The sequence below is a fragment of the Haemaphysalis longicornis genome, unplaced genomic scaffold (genome assembly GCF_048455015.1).
Source record: "Haemaphysalis longicornis isolate Haplotype H1 unplaced genomic scaffold, Haemaphysalis longicornis Haplotype H1 scaffold_2, whole genome shotgun sequence".
NCBI classification, from domain to species: domain Eukaryota; kingdom Metazoa; phylum Arthropoda; class Arachnida; order Ixodida; family Ixodidae; genus Haemaphysalis; species Haemaphysalis longicornis.
The window spans coordinates 54,069,694-54,092,213 of record NW_027526295.1 but is presented as its reverse complement, the minus strand read 5'-3'; the positions used below and the strand labels follow the sequence as shown (position 1 = coordinate 54,092,213).

At 48.1% G+C, this 22,520-nt stretch overlaps 3 pseudogenes; 1 reads left to right on the top strand and 2 right to left on the bottom strand.

The window, feature by feature from the left end:
• The first annotated feature begins 4,894 nt into the window (after positions 1 to 4,894).
• Positions 4,895 to 7,887, top strand: LOC144167978 (uncharacterized; annotated as a pseudogene).
• A 66-nt stretch (positions 7,888 to 7,953) lies between these two features.
• On the bottom strand, positions 7,954 to 9,238 carry LOC144167113 (uncharacterized; annotated as a pseudogene).
• A 465-nt stretch (positions 9,239 to 9,703) lies between these two features.
• On the bottom strand, positions 9,704 to 11,726 carry LOC144167977 (uncharacterized; annotated as a pseudogene).
• Positions 11,727 to 22,520: the final 10,794 nt, after the last annotated feature.

Below are 22,520 nucleotides of genomic sequence, written 5' to 3'. Positions count from 1 at the left end.
GCGCACCGAAAGGTCCGTGCATCCAAATATCCATACACAGAAATGTCTGTGCACCGAAACGTCCTATACCTGAGCGGAGGGGGAAAAGGGGGATAGCGTTTATCGCCATCGCCATCCCGGCTGCCGTTCCTATCACCAGCCCCAGGTACTGGTATGTTGTAGCGTAGGGGATCGCCTGTCCTTGCAGTCAGTGGCTCTGTCTGCCCCAGCTCAGCCTGGGCTACCCACCGCAGTACTACACTCTTTCGTGCACTATACTGGAGCCCAAGGCTGCCCACCTGCCTGATGCAGATGTTCAACGGCCGGTGCAGTTCAGATTGTGAGCCGGCCGTTAGCATCGGTTAGTCTGCATACATTAGACCGGGCAACGTCTGGCGCACTACTTGTCCATGTACGCAAGTAGACTCCGAGGCCACACACTTCCAGCTCCTTCTCTAGGTCACACAGCAGCAGCATGAAAAGCAGTGGTTATAACTGGCATCCCTGGCGCAGACTTCGCTCTAGGGGAACCGAACCCGATAGCCTGCCCTGCCATTCTACCATCACCGCCACCCTCGAGTACACCTGGTTTGGCAGGCCCTTTCTACAGAGCCGGCTCCGAAGCATGGCGTGGCTTACAGTCGGAGGCCTCCTGTATGTCCAGAAAGGCCATCCGTACCTCATTGCCCTGTGCGCGCACCATCTCCGCACACTGTAATGACAAAAGAGGCTATCTTCCGGCTGCCGTCCCCCATGGAAACCGTCCTGCAGTTCTCCCTGGATGTCTCTTCTCTCTCCCCAGGCCTGTATCCGCCTGCGAAGTACCTAAGATAAGGCCCGATACAGCACAGGGGTCACTGTAATTGGCCTGCATGAGGTCCAGCTGCACCTCTGTCGAGCGCTTTTGTACAAAAATACCTTCCTGCCTTGCGCCCACTCCTTAGTCACCGTTCCCGTCCTCAGCATGTCACTCAACATCTTTTGCAGTGCCAGACGTTGTTGGGAACCTAGTTTCTTCAGTAATCTTGCTCAAAAATCATCCAGTCCTGTCGCCGTCCCCACCTGGATGCGACTGAAGATGTTTTTCAGCTCCAATTCACTGACACGGCATGGTCTAGTGGCTAGGATATCTGGCTTTCTGTGTTCACTGATACAGCCGACACCACTCCTCAAGTTCGTGTCTTCCTCCTCAGCAGCTGTGGTAAAGTCCTCCGTGTCCCTGCACTGGAACATTTTCCTGACCTGCTGCTCCATTAGGATGCATCCTTCCCAGAAAGCCGCTGACTGGACTCCGGGTGGCAAAGGTCATGTTGAGGAGGTGCATGCCTGTGCACCCACAGCCAAAGCCACCAGAATTTTCTTGAGGCGTCCCGGCCGCTCCTCTTCAACTCATCCGGAAACTGGTCGTCAACTGCTTGAATCTTCTGCATCGTGGTTGCTGCCTGATGTTTCCTCACCAAGTATCCCTACCACCAGCTCTTCTAGATACTTTCCGGCTGTCCCGTTCCGACTGCTTGCCGATGTCCCCGGCACGTCTCTTTCCTTTCTTTCACTGTGGTCTGCACCTCCCGATTTCACAACCTTTTCAGTCTGTATTTCTGCCATTGGCCCTTCCTACGTGGCTTTTTCTCCAGTGCCTCGCTGACTACTTATACTAGTTGTGAGTACTCCGTCCCCCGCGATGCTTCCATGTGCTCCGCAATGCGCTCAATGTCTTGTCCAGACAAGAGACCACTGTTTACCCTTGTTGTCGGTTGAGCGCCCTTGTTTCTCCCTGAACCCTAGCGGCAGTCTTGTTGCTGCGCTACTGTGTGTCATGGTTGCCAGCATTCTATTTGGGAGGGCACGTACGGCTTAGAGATGTAAAAATTTAGATTTTAAGAAGTTCTAGGGCACTATCAGCAAGACTGTTTCACGTCAAGGTGTTTTAAGAGATGCCCTTTCCGAGAAGATGTACTCGATGAAAATCAGTGGTCTGTCCCTTTAAGAGAAAAGGTCTGAGACCATGGCACACAATATACTTAATCTTCTGCTCTCTGTAGGGGAAGGCTTGGGCAACTTCACTGTCAGGAGATATTCTTCCGAAGAAGTCATTTGTCTGCGAGCAGGAATTGTAGAAATAGTGTGATGTAGTTACTTTTAGTGTCTACAAAATCTCTGCATCAGTCACTGGCTCATGCTTCTTGCACACGCTGCCCAAGTTAGGCGACTGTGATGGCATTGGGTCCACAGACTGCTTACTTTGCGAGGGCAACAAAAAGTTCTTCATGGTGCTACTTGCTGCCTTCACGTTCCTGTCATGTTTGGAGCTTTTCACAGTTTTTCAGCGCCGACTCTCCCTAGCAGCAATGTCTGACATTTTCGCAGGCTTGCATTTTGCCCGATGTGGATTCGCCTGGTCCGGTGCGAACCAGTGCTTATAACTGTCGTTCAGCTGCGAGCATTGAAACTTGCACTTACCAGGCATTATTTCAACTCACAGTCACTGCATGCAGTAATTTCGAACGCACACATTACATGCCGCACAATCCACGCACGTTTGAGCTATGAGAGAGGACGGCGCAACTTCCAAATAGAATAAGAAGGGATGGATTGGATATGGATCCGGCTAGGCCCTTCAAACCCAAAACTGATCTCAGCGCATCCAGTCCCTTCAACTGAAGCTGTTTTCAGTGGCTCCAGGCATTGAAAATTATCCGTTGTTTGAAATGCAAAGGTTGCCTTCTAAAAACTTGGGAGAATTTACAGAGTGGGAATACATTTCTTGGTACACAGAGTAATCATCTTAATTTCACCCCCAAATCAGGTGTTTTGAAGGACCTGTAAAAATTCAAGGACTTTCACGGCCTTGAAAACGCACTTGTGAATTCAAGAGTTTTCAAGAATTTCACGGGCCTGCATGAACCCTGTATCCTCCACTCAGCCGAATTGAGGGAGCGCATGAAGTGGAAAACAGGTTTAGAATACGGCCGTAAGTTTCTTGCCTGGCTTTAGGATGAGAACTAGATTTGTGTCTTTCCATTCCTGCTGTATCGTTATTTCTTCCCAACAGCTTTGCATGTATGCCTTTAGGCTACAAATGGACTCGTCTAGGTTTTGCAGCATCTTATTACTGGCTCCGCATCTTACTACTGACACTACACTTTGAACACCTTCCTTGAATCTGAATTGTCCTACAGGTTCTTCACCTTCTGCATTTTTTGACACATTCCTTGTATGTTCACCAAGAAGAGCCTCATGAACTTTCTTATTATCACAGTAGCAAGTGTTCTGTTGTGGTCTTCGGAAGAGGCATGCTGGCATTGTAGTAGGCCGTTCTTGCACACGGCTGGGGGCACAGCTTCCAGAAACTGCTTCACTGGCCACAAACTCTTGAGAAGTTACTGAAGCACTTGCAGCTCTCACTAGATTTACAATAAATCCGACAAAGGACAGCCACGGGTAGGACAGGCCACCGTGGTCTACGTTGACAATCACTGTTGTGGGAGAGGATGACACTGGTGCCTTCACGGTGTCAAGGCAGCCGGGGCGAGGAATGTTGTCCTGCACGGCCTGAACCAAGAAGCCACCAACAAGGCCGAGTGTGCTGGCTCGCAGTCCTGGTTGGGTGTCCCTGTAGCAGAAAAAACGAAGAAAACATTGTTCTAAAATAAAAAAATAAAAATGTAAATTTTTAAACTTAAAAGAAATTTTAAAAATGCAAGTTTAAATCTTGAAATTTTTAATAAACAAAGTTTTAAAAGTAAAAAGAACGACATTCCTTCAAGCTCTAGAGAATAAAACCTCAAGCAGATGATTACTTGGGAGCCTCCTCAGAGCATGAGTGTGGGGTGGCAAATGGTAAACGAGGGCAATGGGACCTAAAATGATAGGGGAGGCTGTTGACACAAGTTTCGTTAGGTCCCCCAGGGTCCCAACTGTACAGCTCGTGTTTTCACTTTCGGATGAATGCAGAAGACCAGTCACTCTGAAGGGAAGACAGGACGGCACGGGCATTTGTCTGCTCATTTTGACCATTAAATTGCTGCACTGTGGAGGACAAAGCCTCTACATCTTCGCTGGCATATTGGGATGTCAGGTCAAAGTGGAATCCCATGTCTAGCAGGTGCGTTGTGCAGGCGACTACGGAAGCAGGGGTGATACACAGAGCCTCATATGTTTCCCTCGAGAAAAATGCGGCCTTTGTAGGGGCTGTGTATTTCCAAACCAAGAAGTAACCCAGGATATCGTTCTCCAGCCAACTGAGCCCGCACTGAAATGGACATATGGTATCTCAATTCTTGAAAAAAAAAGTAGAAGTGCAGCATTTAGCTCTCGTCATTGGAATCGTAAAATGGCATCCTTATGGTGTCTTTGCCGAAGATGTGAAAGGTGCTACTGCAGACATCCACTTGTATACAAGCTCCATGGTTTTGATGGTAGGGACAGAGTTCTCAAAGCCGAAGATGCCAAATTGCCTTCTGTACGTCTGGAGGAACCTCAGCACCGAGGTCAACTACGAAAGAATGTGCGTTGGAATAAAAATAACGACCTAATTTGAAAATGATACATTGCGAAATATTTTGGTTCTGCATATTTGAGGGGACACAATGTCCAGGGCTATTTTCACATTCATTTTCTCAAAATTGAAAAAGAAATGTTTTCCGGACAGTTCTCTCACGGGAGTGCATGCGCCTGCAAACAGTTTTTTCTATGTTATATGTACTTCCTCAAAGATGTTTTAAAGGGCCATCACACATAACTTTTTTCAGCAAGAGTTAGTGCCAATTTAATGAGATCCAGTAAGGTGCCACTTTACCTTGCTTTTGTTGGAGGTCATAGATGCCTGTCACATTATTTGGACTTATGTATTTCCCATTGTTACACGGAAACCTGTTCTCTGCTTGGAACTGTGACCTAATGTTCAAAATCTGCCATGGGTAAACACAAGAAACAGCTTACGTTCCTTGTCCAGAGAATGGCTGTGGGGGTATGAACATTAGCAAGAGTTTAGTGCAGTACTTGACATCACTCGCGTTCAGCTTTTATTACATACCTCACTACAGGAGGGATTTTTCCTCCACTTGAAGTTGAGAAGACCTTGCAGTTCGAGGCATCATTGTCTCATACAAGCCTCGAAACCTTAAATCCTGCGCCTTCAAGTGAGTGCATGACTTCCAGCCCCAGTTGATGTAGCGGTTGTCTACTTAAAGCCTTCGTGAAGTAATAACCAACGATACAGTCTGACAAAAAAAGAAATAATGGTGCTTCTGCTGCACTATCGATAAAAAATGAATTGTAATTTAATCTAAAACATCACAATGTCAGTATACCTGTAGTGGGTTGAAAGCCCCACGAGAATATAGCATAGGAAGTATGCAGCAACTTCATCTTGCTGCGTATACTGAGTCTCCAGTCCACCCAGTTGTACTAGTCTGTGGGCCGAGTCTCCCCCTTTGGTATCCCAAGCCTTGCTCAGTGGACATCGCGTCCATGACAAGAGAGCCACGCCATTACACTCCCCCAGAAACCATCTGGGCTGGTTGGGTTCTTTCCTTTCTTCTCTTTGGTGATGCTGCAAGAGGATATCTGTGACTTTCGGAACTACTACTTTTTGCTAGTTACGTGGCCTTCTTCGCCACAGAGAGTGCACATGGGGAAACAGGTGTTCCGGGGTTGGGTTTTCAGTGCCGCATTGGGGACATTTGCTGATGCGTGCCGTAGGGCAGACATCTGACTGTTGTCCAGCCGTCATGCAGTTCTGACAGACTTTATGTGTCTTTCTGTAATGGTAGCAAACAAGTTTTCCGTGGAAGTACACCGCTCAGGGAACCGTGTCACCTTCAAAAGTCAGCAGTGCTGTTTTCGATTGCCCTAACATGCGGGCTTGGATGATTTTAGTCTTCCACGTCCTCACTCTGAGGCCTCTCATGAGGTCGTCGATGGTTTGCCGGGTAAAAATTTGTGGACAATTCCCTTCACGTCATGTTTGGAGGAAGCCACGTGCGGTATTGCGTCATACGTGATGCTGCCAAATCTCAGGAACTTGATTTTCCGAAGCTCGTTCACAGCCTCTTCGTTCGGCGTGCTGACGATTACAATGTTTGAACCCTATCGTGGGCGAACAATTGCTTCTTTCTGGCTTTTCAATCCGCCCAGGCATGCGTTTTCTGCGGCCTGGTGATTTCGAGTGTTGAGAAATTCTTGAGAGGGAGTCCTTTCCTCGGCCTGATGATACAGCATTGGTAGGATCTCGGTTGGATTATCGAAGTATTGTTCATGGGTCAGCCGAGAAGACAGCACTGAAAATGCTGGGCCCACTGCTGCGCCAGGGGATTCACCTCAAATCGGGTGCTTTTTTAACTGGTCTGGTCCAAAGCTTGTATGTTGAGCGCAACAAACGGTGTTTAGAATATCAGAGAACATGCATAGACTTGCTCTATGCTTTTAAAATTTCATCAATGAGTAACCATCCTCTAAACCTGTACTTAACGATATATCCACAGCCCAGCTCTATTTAAATCCTCCGTCTTTTCGCTGCCCTTTTCACTGAGGGTGAGTGAGGCAGCTTTGGGTCTCACCTTCCACGTTCTAGATTTGTACACATCATCGTTTTCTGATAGCCCACCACCATGGCAGTTTCACGCTGTATCCTGTGATTCGCCTTAACAACAAACATTCAGAAAAGTCGGGTTCCATGAATAGCAATTTTGCAGCATTTGTATCTCTGGAGGAAAAATGCAAGTGCACAGACTTCTACAGTGATGCTTCCAAAACTGCTGGTATGGTTGCCTGTGGACCTAACCTTAATACATGTTGAACTATGAATGTATACACCAGCATTTCGACAGCAGAGGCGTATGGCATCTTACTGTAAATCATATTGTCCAAAATAAAATTCCCATTTCCATTATTTACACTGACTCCGTGAGTGATGTCCAGGCATTATCTTCCAAAAAGCCTAGAAAGAACCATGTCATCAATCTTGTTTTTAACACAATCCTGGCCGCATACACTCGAAAACTCAAAATATTTATATGCTGGGTTCCTAGGCACTCTGGCATTGCCGGAAACGAAGTGGCTGATGAGAGAGGGCTGGGGCTGCTCTGCTTAAGAACACAGCAGGAGCAATGGTGCTGTTGGCCTTAGATCCCCTTGCGCCAAAAAACCCTACCAAAGAAGAAGTGATGAGTGTGCAGAAATAGCAAGGCGCACAGTGCTACAGAGCGCGTGCCCACAGTGGCATCGTGAGAGAGAGATGAGGATTTCAGCAAGCACGAAGGCCCATCGAATCAAAATTAGGAAAGCCAATTTCGACACATTCGCACAAGACCTTGCAACTCCTCAGCAGTTCAGCAGTGCATCATGCGCTTACGGCCTGGAGAACGAGCCCGTAGCCCGTAAAGAATATAAAGCGTTGCAGAAATGCACAGTGACTGAGGTCGGCCTCGTGGTGTGCATACCGCAGCCATGGTTATGTTGCAGCCCCAACGGATTGTTAGTAAAGGAGGGCAAGATTTGCCTGTTGGAGGTCAAATGTCCGGCAAGGTGTGAGAAGCGGCCAATAGTTGATCAGAACGTCAACGTTGACTACCTTGAAGTTCACAGGAAAAAGCTTAAGTTGCACAAAAACCACGTGTACTACACGCAGGTACAAGTAAGCATGTACGTTGTTGGTGCAGGTGTGTGTGACTTCTACGTTTACTCACCAAGGGGGTCTGTGTGAAGGTGAAGAGAGACGATTCTTTTTTACGGGAAGTAATACCAAAATTGGAATGGTTTTTCTTTAGGCACTACTTTCGAGCTGTCCTAAAGAGACAAAAAAGCCTATGATGCAGTCACACTTGCTCTTTATTGCATACGAAGTTCAAAAGACAAAAAACACAATAAAACCACGCATTTGTTTTTATACAGTCGATTACTGGACCCTGCATGTTTGCTAGGATGCTACATACGTGCACAATGTTGTCGATGTTGTACTTGTTGCATTTGTCTTTATACAGTCTTGATTACTAGACCCTGCACGTTTGCTAGGATGCTACATACGTGCACAATTTTTTCAATGTTGCACTTCAGCTGTGGGGTTACTCTTTGTCTCAATATGGAAAAAATCTTGATGCACTGGATGCACCTCTCAACATGAATTTGGTGAGATGTAACCTTGTACATCTCGGCTATTTCCGCTTTGGTAAACTGCTCATTCGCCCTTGCAAACGGTGGCGTGATGAGCGTCACCTATTTTGTATCCAAGCTCGACTTCACGTGTGGAAAGCCTTTATCCGCCATAACCATATCACCAGGTTCCAAGAGATTAATTAACCCAGAATTAGCAAGGATGTACGTGTCACTTGCTTTGCCACCGTAAACATTCGAAACGAATTTAGTAATGTACCCTGATGGGGTAATGCCGACAAGAAACTTCAGTGTGAAATCGCTTTTGTAATTGCTCCAGCAATTTACACAGTCGGAGACCTTGCCAGGCTTCTCAATTCTCACTTCAGTACAATCAACAATCACCCTACAGTTAGGATACTTTGCGCGAAAAGAAGCAGGCATTGCCCCAAAAACCGTCTCCCTGGACATCCATTTCAGCCAGCCTTGTGTGCCTACATACACAGAGTCCAAAATTGCATAAAAAATGCGCGATGCGCTGGTATGATGAACACCAAATAGTACTTCTAGGGCGGAAAATGTCATGCCATGCTTCATCTTCATCACGAAGAGAAGCACCTTGCTTTCCATCGGAAGATCTAAGTACCGCTGGGCACGCACCTGTAAACAAATACTTTTTTATAGCAAAAGCAAGAAATGGCCCAATGAGCAAAAAAAAAGACGGCTTCTCTGTGAAGGGTTCCACAGCGCATGCATCAACTCAGTGTAACGAAAGATAGCCTCAAAATCAGTACACAGCATGTGTAGAAAGGAAGCCAAAAAAAAGCAGCCAACGGAGAAAACAGGCAGCGAAATTCCTCATCGTCACCAACTATCTTAGAGCATGCCAGAAGGAAGCAAGCAAGAGGACAAAGCCCTTTGAGAATGCTGTGGGAATGGGTGAAAACAAAAAGTAAGGCTCAGTGGGTTTTCTTGCACCAATTACGCTACTGACTGTGTGAACTTCGAACCCAAATTTTAGCATCACCCCTGTTACGTGGATTCTATATTTACCTTTGGGATCAGACTGAGCAGCGTCATGAACACCAATGATGTCACTCCAGTCAGGTCCCTCAGAGCATTGTCCTTATCATTGCTGTCCACCAATGACTGGGAGCCGTAAAAACCTTTTGGGCTCTCGTGGTCATAGACACGAATGTGCTCTTATGGCCATAGACACGAATGTGCTCTCGTGGTCATAGACTGAAGGAAGCGGATAACTGTTGTATCCTACAAGCCATGCTTACCAGATGCAGAAATTATAGGGCACCCTATCTATCTAGTACAAAAACAATGCAATTCTGGCATTGTAACGTGCAAATTTTACAAGACTTCACTTCTACCAACCACATAATGAAACTGAGTCCATACAACATTCTCATGGAACGAATCGAACAAAGCCCATCCTCACCGTTTTCATGTACCTGTGCAGGAGACAAGAGGGATGAGAAGTGAAGCTTGCACACAGACACACACACAAACCAAATCAAGGCCATTCTGCTCTGAAAATGTTTTACGGCCCTTGTACTAGCTATGGGTGATGGAAGGAGCTAAAAGTAGCGGACATCCTTACAATATGCCCACAACTACTGACTTAAGTGCATGACGTGAATGGCACTAAGTACTCATGAAGTGCTGGAGCACTTACTCCAAAAAACTCTGTAACTTGGCTGCCATATAAACAGGTGTGGCAGTTAGAAAGAAGGGTGGCGACTTTGTACATGCCTCCCACGTGCTGTAGCGAGAACTTTTGATTCTTATGAAAGTCCACAAAATAAAACTCGCCAGCCACCACCCCGAAGCCCCACTCCACTGCTTGCCGCACAGTGCTCATGCGGCGGTTGAAGCGGGCTTCATGGGGCTGCAGGGATGCGCTTCCATAAGGCTTCATTAGAAGCGGCTTCAGTGGATAGGCCGGGTCCCCATAGATGACCAACCTCTGGCCCTGTGCCACCTTCTCGAGGTTCTCATACAGCCTGGAATCCTTCAGGATACCTGAAGGAACGGAAACAAATTTTCAGTGCAGTAGTTTGTTAGAAAATTGCACTCTACTTTGCAAAACAGTTTTCCTTGAAGCACGAATATTTAAATTGGCAAAACCCTGTTTTAGCGATTTGCTCTCCTAGAAGCAAACAATCAAGTCTTTTTTTGTGTGTGCATACTCTGCAGTTACTGTGAACCCTCAATAACTGAAACTGCTGCAAGCTTGGGGAAAATTCCAGTGAACCGGAGTTCTGAGTTGTACTTTTCCATACACAGACACTTCCTTGAAGACTTTTTTGAAAGAGAAACGGCAATCCCGCTTGTGTTGCCGCAATCCGCTTAGAACCTCTTCATAATGACCATGCTTTATAGGATAGTGCTGGTAATTGTAGAATAAACGCATCCTGACCTGTGTTACTTGTTGCTTGGTCTGCTGTGGTTATGCTCTGAAAAGGCAAACGTTGTCGATGTTCCTGGAACAAAATTGTTCAGTCAGGGAAAGGCAACCCAGCGCAGCCAGATTTTCGTGTCGCACTCACAGTGGGGAAAGTGATGTATTGCAGGAGATGACTAACTGCACACAATACAGAGCACCGTGGCAGACTACAGCAGAATTCGAAACTGCCTGTGCCAAAGGCCAGCCATGGCGCGTGCGGCGCTGGCGTCACCGGTTAAAGGTCAGCCCGGCTGCTCGCTGTAAATGGTATGGTCGCCACTGCAGAAAACTTCTAGATGTGACGTTAGAGTCAGGACTGCCGTTGCTCCCATTATATTTCTTCACTAGCCCTTCTAGTGCGGCCCCGAGTGAACAGCGATTTCGTGGTTCTTACATAAATAATTGCAATCACACGCTTCCAGAATGCCAGCTGAAGAACCTGTGGGTTGCTCAGACAAAGACCAATTTCGAAAACAGCCGTGGCCGGTTGATGCAACGTGGTAAGCCATCGGCAAGTGAGAGTATTCGTTGTGACGTCATCACAGCGTGAAAGTATGCTGGCAGCTTGAGCCGTGCAGGTAGCGACCATACCTCTGGTGGTGAACTTGCATGGGTGCAATGGGGGACGGTGTTGTTATGGTGCGCGGCGTTGACAGTGACCAGCGGTCACTCCCCCTTCATGTGGGATGTTTCTATTTTATGCAACTGGATACTGCTGCCATACTACCGGGAATGTTTTTTATTTGTTTCCACTTAACTTTTGTTTGCTAGCACAGCACTGTAAACAGGTGATCTGTTCAATAATTAAACTTCTCCACAACACACTCCAGGTCCACAACACACTCCAACACACAAAAAGTTAAGGAAAGTAATCGTCGCAATTATCTTACCAGCATCATGGCGCCTTCCTTTGTATACGGCCCATCTAGCTGGCAGATAATGCCGTTGGCACACATGACGGCTTGGTATTTGACAACATGACATCTTTTGTGCCCAGAGAAGAATTCTTGCTGGTCCAGTGTGAGGCGGCAAATGCGGCGTGCCGTCACATCAATGAAGCCCCAGCAGCTCCTGAGTGAGGCACCCCTCGCATGTACGGCCTGAAACATAGAAGTGCGCTCCGTGCAGAAACGCAATGAGTTCTTACCTCGGCAAGCTCTTGCAGTTGGGATGGATTCATCCACCGGTGGCTCATCATGTCAGAGTAAGTGGGCGAAATAATACTCGATGTGCGCGAACACTTTGTTCACAACACTTGAAATAACTGTGCCGTGGCACCCGAACTTCACTTCCAGTTCGCACAGCCTGTTCGGGTACGCGAGGCGCCGCAGGGTCATGCAGAGTGCCTCCATACCGGACACCCTCACGCGTTGGGCGCTCATGACTTCTTCCGGCACTCTGAGCAACGTGCGTAGCTCGTCGATGTCGCCCTTGTCAAAGTGAAACAGTTCCAAGAACTTCACCCGCCGTATACTCCAGCAGGCCGTACTGCGAAGTGTAGCAGGGAGGTTCGGGCTGCTCGAGCTCCGACGTGAGGGAATAGATGTCTTCTATTTCGCGCCACGCGAGAGCATCTAGCAGCAGCGGGTCGGGCAGCACACTGTATGGCACAGCTGCGGTTGAGGGAGCCCCCCACGAAAGCACAAAAGGTGAAACACAAGATGGTTCGCGAACCAAAACACAGCAAGCTTGCGAGGGTGACGCAAAACACTACCAGCAGCGCGATAAACAGATCGAAAACAGAAGACGTCAAATGCACAGCCACTGTCACTGAAATGCACTGGGCACGACCCATGCCCGACGCAGCGCGCAGGTAACAGGCCCCCGCAACATGTCGCTAGCCGTCTGCTAAATTATAAATGTAACCGTAATTGTCTTACATTGATTGGAACAATGATTGTTTACTTTGTGTAAGATTTATTTTAGATTTACAATGCTTTAGGGGAAACTGTGTTGTTTATTTACGTATTTTTAGCGTGTGGATCTTTGCAACAACTCGGCTAATCCGCCGTTACACGGAACGAACGGTACGACGCTAGGAGTGCTAAAACACGTTGTCCGTCTCACTCCACGTAAAGGATCCGATACATGCGCGCGCATGCGCCGTCGGGTCCCGGTACATACGTAAACGACGTAACGAACGGAACGGCCGGAGCATACGGACTGCTAAAACTCTCTATTTTCATCATGTTCAAGTGCTTCGGCTATACCGACCAATGACTGTACTGCCGCATTCAGTTCTGAGTCCGCGATTTCACGTTGGAGGCCCAGTAGTGCACAGTCTTCACAATGTCACGGCAGTTGACTAGCAAATCGTTGAGTCTTGGAACGCTTCCAAATCCGTACTTACTGACCAGGTTGTGTAGGCATGGTCAAACACACAGGTTCTGTTCTGTGCACGCGAGACTCACCCCCGTATTCTTAATCGCGCCTCCACTCTGCACTTCTACTCAACTTGAGCAAGTGGCGATCGGACGGGATCCTCCACTCGAGTGGCCAACGCGTTTCCCAAACGGCCCTCCTGGATTCCTCAGCGGAGTTGCTCCTCGAGAAATCCTCCTCGCCACATGATAGACATGACAGTCACTTGGCGTGGAGGCTACGTGTTTACGTTCAGTCTAAAACAAACGCTAAGCTTAAAATTAACGCGTAGTTGTTTGCTGTGCAATAAAACAAGGTGTAAATAAATGAGGTGTTCTTTGTCTATGACATTTCGCTTTAGCGTAGCATAAACTACGCTGCTGAACGGCCGAAACCATTCTCCCGTCTAGCAACAACCTGCCGCCTCCGCTCGCGTGCGCGGGAGGCTCGTTTCCCGGGGTCATTTCATGTGCGCGCCTCGTTCTTCATTCACCATGAGTGAGCCACGGTTTATGTACACGAGGGAGGAGCGCCAGCACCTGGCAAACTTGGTCTCGAAGTATGATGTGCTCGAAAATCGGCAAATGGATAATGCGTTGGTAAGAGCAAAAAATAAGGCATGGGAGCGCCTTTGGCTCGAATACTGGGGTGCACAGGCCTGTGAACCCAGGAAGCTCACCAGTTACCGTGAGGCGGCCGTCGGCAGCCACGCCTACCAGTAGCTCGCAGGGTGCTGCAGTGCCTCCTATCAACAGGCCGGCTGTTGGCAGCGTCCATGTGCCAGCTGCAAGTAGCTCTGCGGGTGCCACACCACAGCGTGCCACAGGGCCTGCGGGTAATAGGCCGGCCATTCGCAGTGCCCCTGCGCCAGCCGCAAGTGCAGCAGGAGCCCGGGACGAGGCCCTAGAAAGTGTTCATGCCCCATTTGTCCATGCGAGGGCTGACGCGGTCAACGAGGAGAGGCAGCAGAAGTTCCAGGAGCACCGACTTACATTGAGGCTGCTGCAGGGCGAACTGGCGCAACAACTTTTCATGCAGGAGAAGGACATTGCGCTTCGTGAACGTGAGCTGATGTTTGAGGAGAGGGCAGTTGCCGTGGAAAAAAATTGATCTAGAAAAAAGCAAAATTCAACTGGAATTGCTCACGGCACAGCTTGCACAACGTTGAGCGCAGCTTGCTTCCAAGCATAAAAGATTAGTCCCTGCACTTGTGTTGCAGGGTAAATAAACAAGTCTGATAATCCCAGAATTTTTCTGTTGTCACATTTATTTTGTACATGTGGGGCCAGCGAAAAATCACTCTCGCACATACACCACATTTTCAAACAGAGTGACTTCTCCACATAATTGTGGGTTTCGAGCGCATGCAAATTGAAAATCTGTCTTGAATGTGCCCTGACAGCCGCGGCGACAGTGGGGAGTGGGCCGTAGCCTCCCGCAGCTGCTTTCAAAACGGGCAGCTAGGAGGATTTCAGTGTTTTTCACGAAGAAAAACACCGGGCAATCAGATTTGCCCGGTGACGGGAGCCAACGACCGCGTCTACAGGAGGCCGAGGTACTTGCAGGCACAACTGCCGGTTCGGTTCTGGCAATACTGGTGCAGGCACTGCAGGTGGGGTCGGCTCCTGGCGTCGGCAGGCAATATTGTGCAGAACAGCACAGGCTGTTATTATGACAGCTGAGCGTTCGGGCCGGTGCTGCAGCCGCATATCCAAACAAGGGAAGCGACGCTTCCAGATTCCAAATGCCCGCTCAACCGTGTTTCTCGTGTGAATGTGTGCTGCCTGGTACCTGCACAAAAGAAACAAGTAGTCCCAAGTAGATGAAAAGGGCTATGCTGTGGAGCTAGCACACAAATATTATTACTATAAGGTCGTCTACATGGATACGGCAGTATTGCATGTCCCAGTGCATCTGACCAATACAATACGCCAGCGTTTACATGTACCACATCAGCTGTCACTCCCACACAGTGAAACACATGCACGCTCTCCTACAAACTGCTAATATATGCCAGCCATCCTAACCTACTGCTGTCTGCCGCATTTGTGGGGTGTACTGGTCCATTTTACACAAATGCGATTCCTAAAACAAAACAAAAAACATTCCAATGCACCCTGTTGCATTCTTAAAACATGCTCAATATTGCAGTGTCTACACAGCATGCTTGCCTGGGTTGATTACAGACAGCGCTTCGAGATGTCGAGCCACTATTGGCAAGGACACCTCGCATATAGTCACGTAAGGTTTCAAGAATTAAGTGCGTGCCCAAGGATGAGGGAGACAAAAAGGGCACTCTGCTTCAATGTGATGAGCACTACTCAGAAAGACATGTTATGAAGGCTCCTAATATTCTGTACAAGTGGTGCCTCATAGCAAAGTGGCATACCTGGCCTCTGGACTGCCCGGTGCCCTTGGGTTTGCAAGCGGCGTCATCAGGTATGGCAAGCATGTGTAGCCAGCGTCTCCGAGCAGCAATCCAGGCACGCATTTTGTTTCATAGAGGACCCGTGCACGGCTCTTGTCGAATATGTGACTGCCGTGCCAGGATCCTGGGGCCTGGCGATGAGGTCGTACTGCAGCTGGGGTCCCGTGACGGCCTGGAATAGCAAATAAATACCAGTGTGTGGATGCGATGAGGTGACACCATAGCATGTTATTATTTCAAAGAACTCTAATTGCATTACACAAGAAAGTGCATTTGGTAGGTGGTAATATTTCAGTCTAGTTTGTCTTAAGCAGCACCAAAACTATACAACATAGTAAGGGATTTACTTTACTGTTGCAATACGCCTACAATAAACTAGAAAATTTTTTCTTCAACGAGATTCCTTCTCTAGAAACCAACTGAAATGACAGGATACCAGAATGAAAAGGTATTGTTACAATTACTAAAATGCTCGTTTAGCATGGTGCTTTATGAAGTTCAACGCTGCGTTAGACAAGTGCTTGCCCGCAGATTGCTTATTGCATTCGGGGGGGGGGGGGCGACGTAAGGAACGAACGGAAAGAAATAAAGAAAAGGTGGTAAGGGCTAAGGGCGGTACAGTGAGCATGCGTAGAAATGAAAAGAAGCATGCAGACTGACGCGCGCTCCCTAATAGCTGCACGGAAAAACGTCACTATTACTGTAACTGTCGTATCGAAGTGAATATAACGTTCGGACAACCGCCAAGGAACGTATTAATATTGCGGAACTATCATATCGATGCTCGTAAAGGGGGGATGGGGGGTGGAAGGGCACAAGAAGTGAACTTACTTGAACATTTATTGAAAAGTACCCCTTCCTGTTGCGGTAGACCTCGCCGTTGGGACCGCCGGGTGCCTTTATCCTCACGTGCGTGCAGTCAATGCACCCGGTCACGCCCGGAAACTTCGCGATCTTATAGAAATCGCAAGCGATGTCGTGGAAGCTTTCCCGGCTGTCGGGGAACATAACTTCAGCACGGAAGAGGCACCCCGCGATCAGCTCCGACATGCGCTTCACAGCGCGGCACACCGTCGGCTGGCTGACGTTTACCAGATCGCCAGTGACGACTTGGTAGGTCCCAGCACCGTAAAAGCGTAGTGCGATCAGCAGCTGCAGCATAAGCGGGATGGGCAACCCGCACTTTGTGACGTTCTCCTGAACGGGCAGGCGGGCCAGCAAGTCGACGACGGTCTCCTTCGTGAATCTATATCCATATAGAAACTCGCCGTCGCTGTAATACTCCAAGGGGTTTTGCCGATCCCTGAAGCGTGGTCTCGGCACAGTTTCCGCCGGGAGATCGTCTCCCTGGTTCACAACTTCTCTTACAAACAGCACAAACTCGACCAACTCCGCAAAATCAGCGTCGTCGGCCGCCATGACGAGTGACGAGGGACGACTCAAGGCGGCCGGCCAGCTCCCTTGAGATTTCGAGGACTGGTGCCGGGGGAATCCCCCGCTAGGGGCGCGTCTCAAGTCGAGCTGCGTCTAAGAAACGAAACACTCGCTTGAAGAATACGGGGGTCACTGTGCACTTCATGTTCGAGCTAACATCAGTGACTGCACAAGCTTCTTTTCCCATCATGTTGAATTCTTCAAGGCACCTTTGAAACTGATTCTTGAGGGCAGTGCCTGTATGTCTCTCGGTCATGTGTCGTCTTGTGCTCAGAGTCAATGATACGAGCTCGACGTTCTCTGAAATGAAAACAGCAACTATGACACTCTGAAATAGTGGGGTCAGAAAAAAATCTAATAAAAAAATTGATAGTGTTCGGCCAGGCACATGTTTATCTGCCTTTGAAACTCCTCGTGAATGTAATAAGGATGACACCAGGCAAGACGTCAGTAAAGGTGGTTACAGAAACATTGCTCTGCCTGTTATGGTTGTTTGACAGTCTGTTAGTGAAACTGAAAGCAGTGTCATCGACAAAGCATTCTGGATTTGTTTACAGGCCTAATTTTTACAGAAGACGACATTTAAAATGTTGGAGATAACTTCAGCTGTTTATTATCTGGATTCTCAAATATGTCTTTCGGTGGCTAATGACGTTGATTGACGGGGTACGAATAAACAAATGTAGCCATTGACAGTCTGTTGTGGATGCACCACCTATCCCCAATGATTGCCTTTCATTAACAGGATTCGTTTCCTTGACAGTGCCATGATGGCATGGTGATGCATTACTGAGAGCTCACAGGAAAACACTGCTGTTAGAGATCGTTATTTTGAACCCCAAGGCAATGCCATCTCAGTTCGAATTAATGAAAGTTTGGACTAATGAAAGTGAACAATAACTACAGTATACTGCATTAACGTGAGAGTTAGGGCGAATGGGTACTTCGTTGAAAAAAATGCTTACAGCGTGAGAATTACAGCACAAAGGATGCTTAGTGCACAAAGGATGAAGAGAGTGGCAACACGGACAAGTGCTTGTCCTAGCCACTCTTTTCGTCCTTCGTGTAATTGCACCGTAAGCATTATTTCAATGGAGTATACTGGAAGTGGGAAGCCGTACAGCATGTCAACTCTTTTATTCTTGAAAAAAGCGTGTGCTTCCGGCCTGCCTTTTGGTTCCTAAAGGCGACAGGCAGCATTTTTTCCTCCAACAAACACTTGTTGCGGAAAGCCTCATTTTTGCTTTAATGGGACACTGAAGTGATATGTAAACATTGCGGGATTACTTGCGCAAATTGTAGTCCGGAGTCCTCAGGCCATGTTTCGACCACTCTGTGCGCGTTTACGCGATTTTATTTAGTAGAAAAATTAATTCGAAAATGCTGTCCTCCTCTCTTTACGCTCGCCCATTTTCTGCGGCGTTTTCGTGTGACGTCGCGAGGAGCCGAGCTCGCAATTGTCTGCGCTACTGCACTGCTCCCCGGCCTTCCGACAGAGTCAGTCGGCCCAGCGTTTCGTCCGCCGGCCGCCGACGGGTCGTCGCAATGGACCTTTTTCCAGTAGCGATCTGCGCATGCGCGGGCTGCTGGTCCGCCATTCTTGGCAGGCGCCTCGGGCAAAATAAACAAAAGGGCGCCCCTCAGTTCTCTGCTTAGGTTTTCTTTTTTCTCTCTCCCTTTAGCCACCTCGTGGTGGGTTCGTACGTGCACACAATAATGGCTTTCTAAGTAAAGGGGCAAAGACGTTTGAGGCTGACCACGCTGCCATCGCATGGCTGCCAGTGAGGGGGTAACGAAAATAAAAAAAAAAAAAAAACAGAAAAGGGGCGCTTCGAACACTGCAGATTAGTCACGGAACGTGCGCCTGCTTTCATGACATTCATGTGAAAGGTAGAGGTGACGGGTGAGTGCGGGAGAGACTGCAGTTCCAGGATATTTTGTGCACGAGTTCTCCGAAAGCTTAACAATGTTGGGGGAGTGCCTTACTGCCATTTTTAGTTCGCCGTGGTGGCCGCCAGAGGGACCGGTACTAGAAAAAGGTCCATTCGTTCGCTCAGTTGAAACGAAGCCAGGACACGTTCGTGAATGGAAGAATGTGCCTTTCTTTACTTAGTTAGTTTGTACACTGTATCTAGCTCCAAGTCAAGGTCGCTTCACACAAGCGCTGCACAAGCGCAAATGCGACGCTTCGGTGACTGGTACGCCAGTAGGAAAATATAAGGCCTCTTGAAGGCGGGAGAAGAGTCAGCGAAGTCAATATAGGTACTAAGGAAATAAAATCAACTGATATTTTTACCATACAGCGTAAAACGAGGGTGCGGGAAGCACTTTTTTGCGCTGGGCGAACAAGCACAGCGGTCAGCAGCACGACTGCGCATCTGCTAACGCTTTTCCGTCTACGAAATGCAATTGCTAGACGTGAGCTATTGTGGGAACTCGGGGGACGCTTACTGCACGAGCGCAATACAACAAATAGTCACCTATGCTGCTTGAAATGCCAAAACTAAATAAAAGTGTAAACTGATTGTACAACATATACCTTATATTACCAGGGCCAGCGGAGCCGGCCCCGTGGCCGAGTGGTTTGGGGCGCTGGGTATGTCACCGCAAGTGTTTTGCAAGTCACGAGTTCGAATCCCCCCCTGGTTAGGTGTTTTTTTTTTGTAAGTTAACTTTTTCGTTTTCCGCCGATGTTTTCTATATTGCGTTCGCCTTTTTTGGGGCCGCGACGTTCATGGCTCCACGAACTAGATCACAGAACGCGCGCAGGCTGGCACTGGCGCGCAAGCGAGTTCTCGTTGGCGTGCTGTTGCCATAAGCACCGACTGCTTGCGGGCAGTGGGCACAGGCCCGAATGAACAGACCCTTGGCCTATTGCGAACACGCTTTTTACGGTACAGGCATGAGTGAGGCAAGCTCCAAATATGGGGGAAAAGCGCATGACATTTGGGCGTCTGCGGGTACGCGGAGGGCGTCCATGCACTGCGTAGGCCTCGGCTACGAATGCTACGATTCCAAGCCGTCCTGGGAGGCTTATCTTTATGCATTTTTGCAGCTGACAGCGTGGCAGAAGCGCGGTACGATGATTACTGAGTTACTGAGAATGCCCATCCAATAACGCCACCGGTTGTGTTTTACAGAACCGAAACCGAAACTTGTTTGGTTGCTCACCTTGGGCATCGTCTAATCACGGTGCCCGCTCCTCCCAACGTCACAGCTTTAGTTGGTGCGGCCGCCGCAAACCGCGCATGGTAGTTTTTCTTCTTTCGCGCTTTGTAAAATAATTACCGATTTGTCAACAGGATAAACCATGAAAAGTGTGCTAATTTGAGCCAGTCTACGCAGTGCAAGCAAGAACGGGAGCTTGACAAATTCACTTCAGTGTCCCTTTAAAAACTGCAGAAGTGGCTGGATGCATTTCGTCCGGCCGGGACTTCTGCGCTACCAGTGGCAGTATGCTTCCTCCTAGTCGTCATTGGCAGCCACAGTTTGTGTGCTTGTGACCTGTGATATGATGGCTGCATCTGTCAGCACACCACACGCACCACTGTACTCGTGTCCCCATTGACCGAGCTTGCATAGAACGTGTCATCCACAATATTGGCCCGCCGTACAGGACTTAGATTGGTTTTACCTTATTTGGCCGTCTCCATTTAATGCAGCCTTGCGTGTAGGCACAGGGTAGGTTTGTTTGGCCATGTGCGAGGCGCCAGAGCGTGGGGGCATGTAATTTGGTTTATCCGTGGCTCTGTTAACTCAGTTTCACATTAACAGACTTCTTTATACACACACTTCTATGGAGACTTGACTGGACCAAGTCATACAGTTTTAACTATCCGTAAATTCGAATTAGTGAAGTGCGAATGAATGGCTTTTGTGTTTAAATGCATGCCATTCTGCACGAAACAACTTTTCTGCCAGTTACATTCAGCAGCAAAGGTAAAACTATGACAGTTATTGGGGTGAAAGGTCGGCATTGCTCATTAGGAGACAACTCGTGCTAGTACATTCATTCAATTCAAACGATTGCATACATGTACGTGCTCAGTGGAGCTAACCATGAACTGCACACTGCGACTTTGCTGGTTTTCTGGCCTGCCTGAAACAAACCTGACTGTTCAGACTGACTTATCCAACAATTCCACTTACTTCGTAAAATTGCATCTGTTTCATGATATAGCCGAAGTAAAACCAGTAAAACCAGCTGTACTTTCAAGGCTTCTAGTGGGAAAAACAAAACGGCTGAAATTTGCCACATTCGGCATGGTGAGGTCCGGTACATGTCTGCCACCATGGATATAGATGGCAAGTCTGTTGCGATCCATCTCCTCCTAGCAGCAAATGTTATTGACATGCTCCTTGATGTGGAACATCTTAGGCTTTCCTTTTTGCATTTCCTTCTCCATCCCTTGCACACGAGCATCCAGTTTCCTCATCCTCCGCACGGCAGAGCTCCATATCTGGGAAGAAGTGCATTCATTACGGCATTCATTAGGCCAGTGTTGTATTCTAAGGGTTAATAATCTGCACCAGATTAGGCGAAATAAAATATACATGCTAACCAATCTCGATATAAATAGCGAGATAATAATAATAATTTCTATATTTTCCTTCCAAAAGTGATGGGGCAGATCGAAAAAAAAGCTAAAGAAACAGCTTCTTGCAAAGTGAAGACAGAAGGAAACCTCTATGAATAGGGCACGCAAAATTCTCCAAACTGCCTCCGAGGAGCTGATATACCGACCACTCTCATACAACGTAACCTCATCCCTGTCGTTCACCTATGCAGACGACGCTTGGTCACTGCTTTTAGTCATGTACTTGCAAATTTACTTGATGGACTTGACAGAGTCATAGTATTGCAGATTAATGTAGGCATTGAAAGTGGGTCACAGGACAGGGTCACAGGGCACCAACCACCGGTTGGTGAGCTTCATTCCTTTGATTTGGATGGTGAATGCACCGTCAGATGGAGACCTTCGGTACTGCGAGTATCCGTCTTCTCCTGTCGGTGTCATTCAGGAAAGGCGGGGGGAACCTCTTGCTGCAGCTGCCTTGTTTCATGCACGGAGATTAGTTGTCGCTGCCGGAGCGGCCATGAATCATGTTGGCTTTGACAATGTCGTAGGGGAGGGTTCTTGGTCAGGGTCAGGTATTTCAGCAGAGATTACTTGGTCAATTATACCAGGGAAGATTGGCTTCTCGAGCCAGAGAAAAATGTGGACATGAGGATGACCCCCCTGCTGCACTTGACAGAGACCATGAAGCACCGCAATGTCCCAAGCAAAACTCTTGTGAAAAAGAGACACCAGTTTTTTACCTTGAGATAGAACACCCTGTCTATTATGTCGTGTCAGTCATGAGACTTCTGCTTCGGCAGCGATGCATCAGTGATGTCCTTCCATCGAGGCTTAGAGGTGAAAGATACGAGCATGTAGGGATGGCCATAGTGGCGAACGTATGCCATAGCATCTTGAGTCCGCTCACGCATGTAGCGAGGTCGCCCAGTGAAGGTTGTGGGGAGCACCACCATGTGACCCAGCTGGGAAGTGTCAGCGTCTTACCTTCAAATGGCGTCTTTCAGGTGGTTGTAGCTGTCAGCCCTCAGCTTCCCCTTGTTTTTCCTGATGAGCATTAACCTCGCAGTCTCTATTTTGGTGTGCATGTCCACCAATGATTGACTGAAGACCTTCAACTGCTGCTCAGCCGAACCCAAAATTATGGATCAAAGTTTTTCTATGACCTTGAGTTCATTACAATACTTCCTGA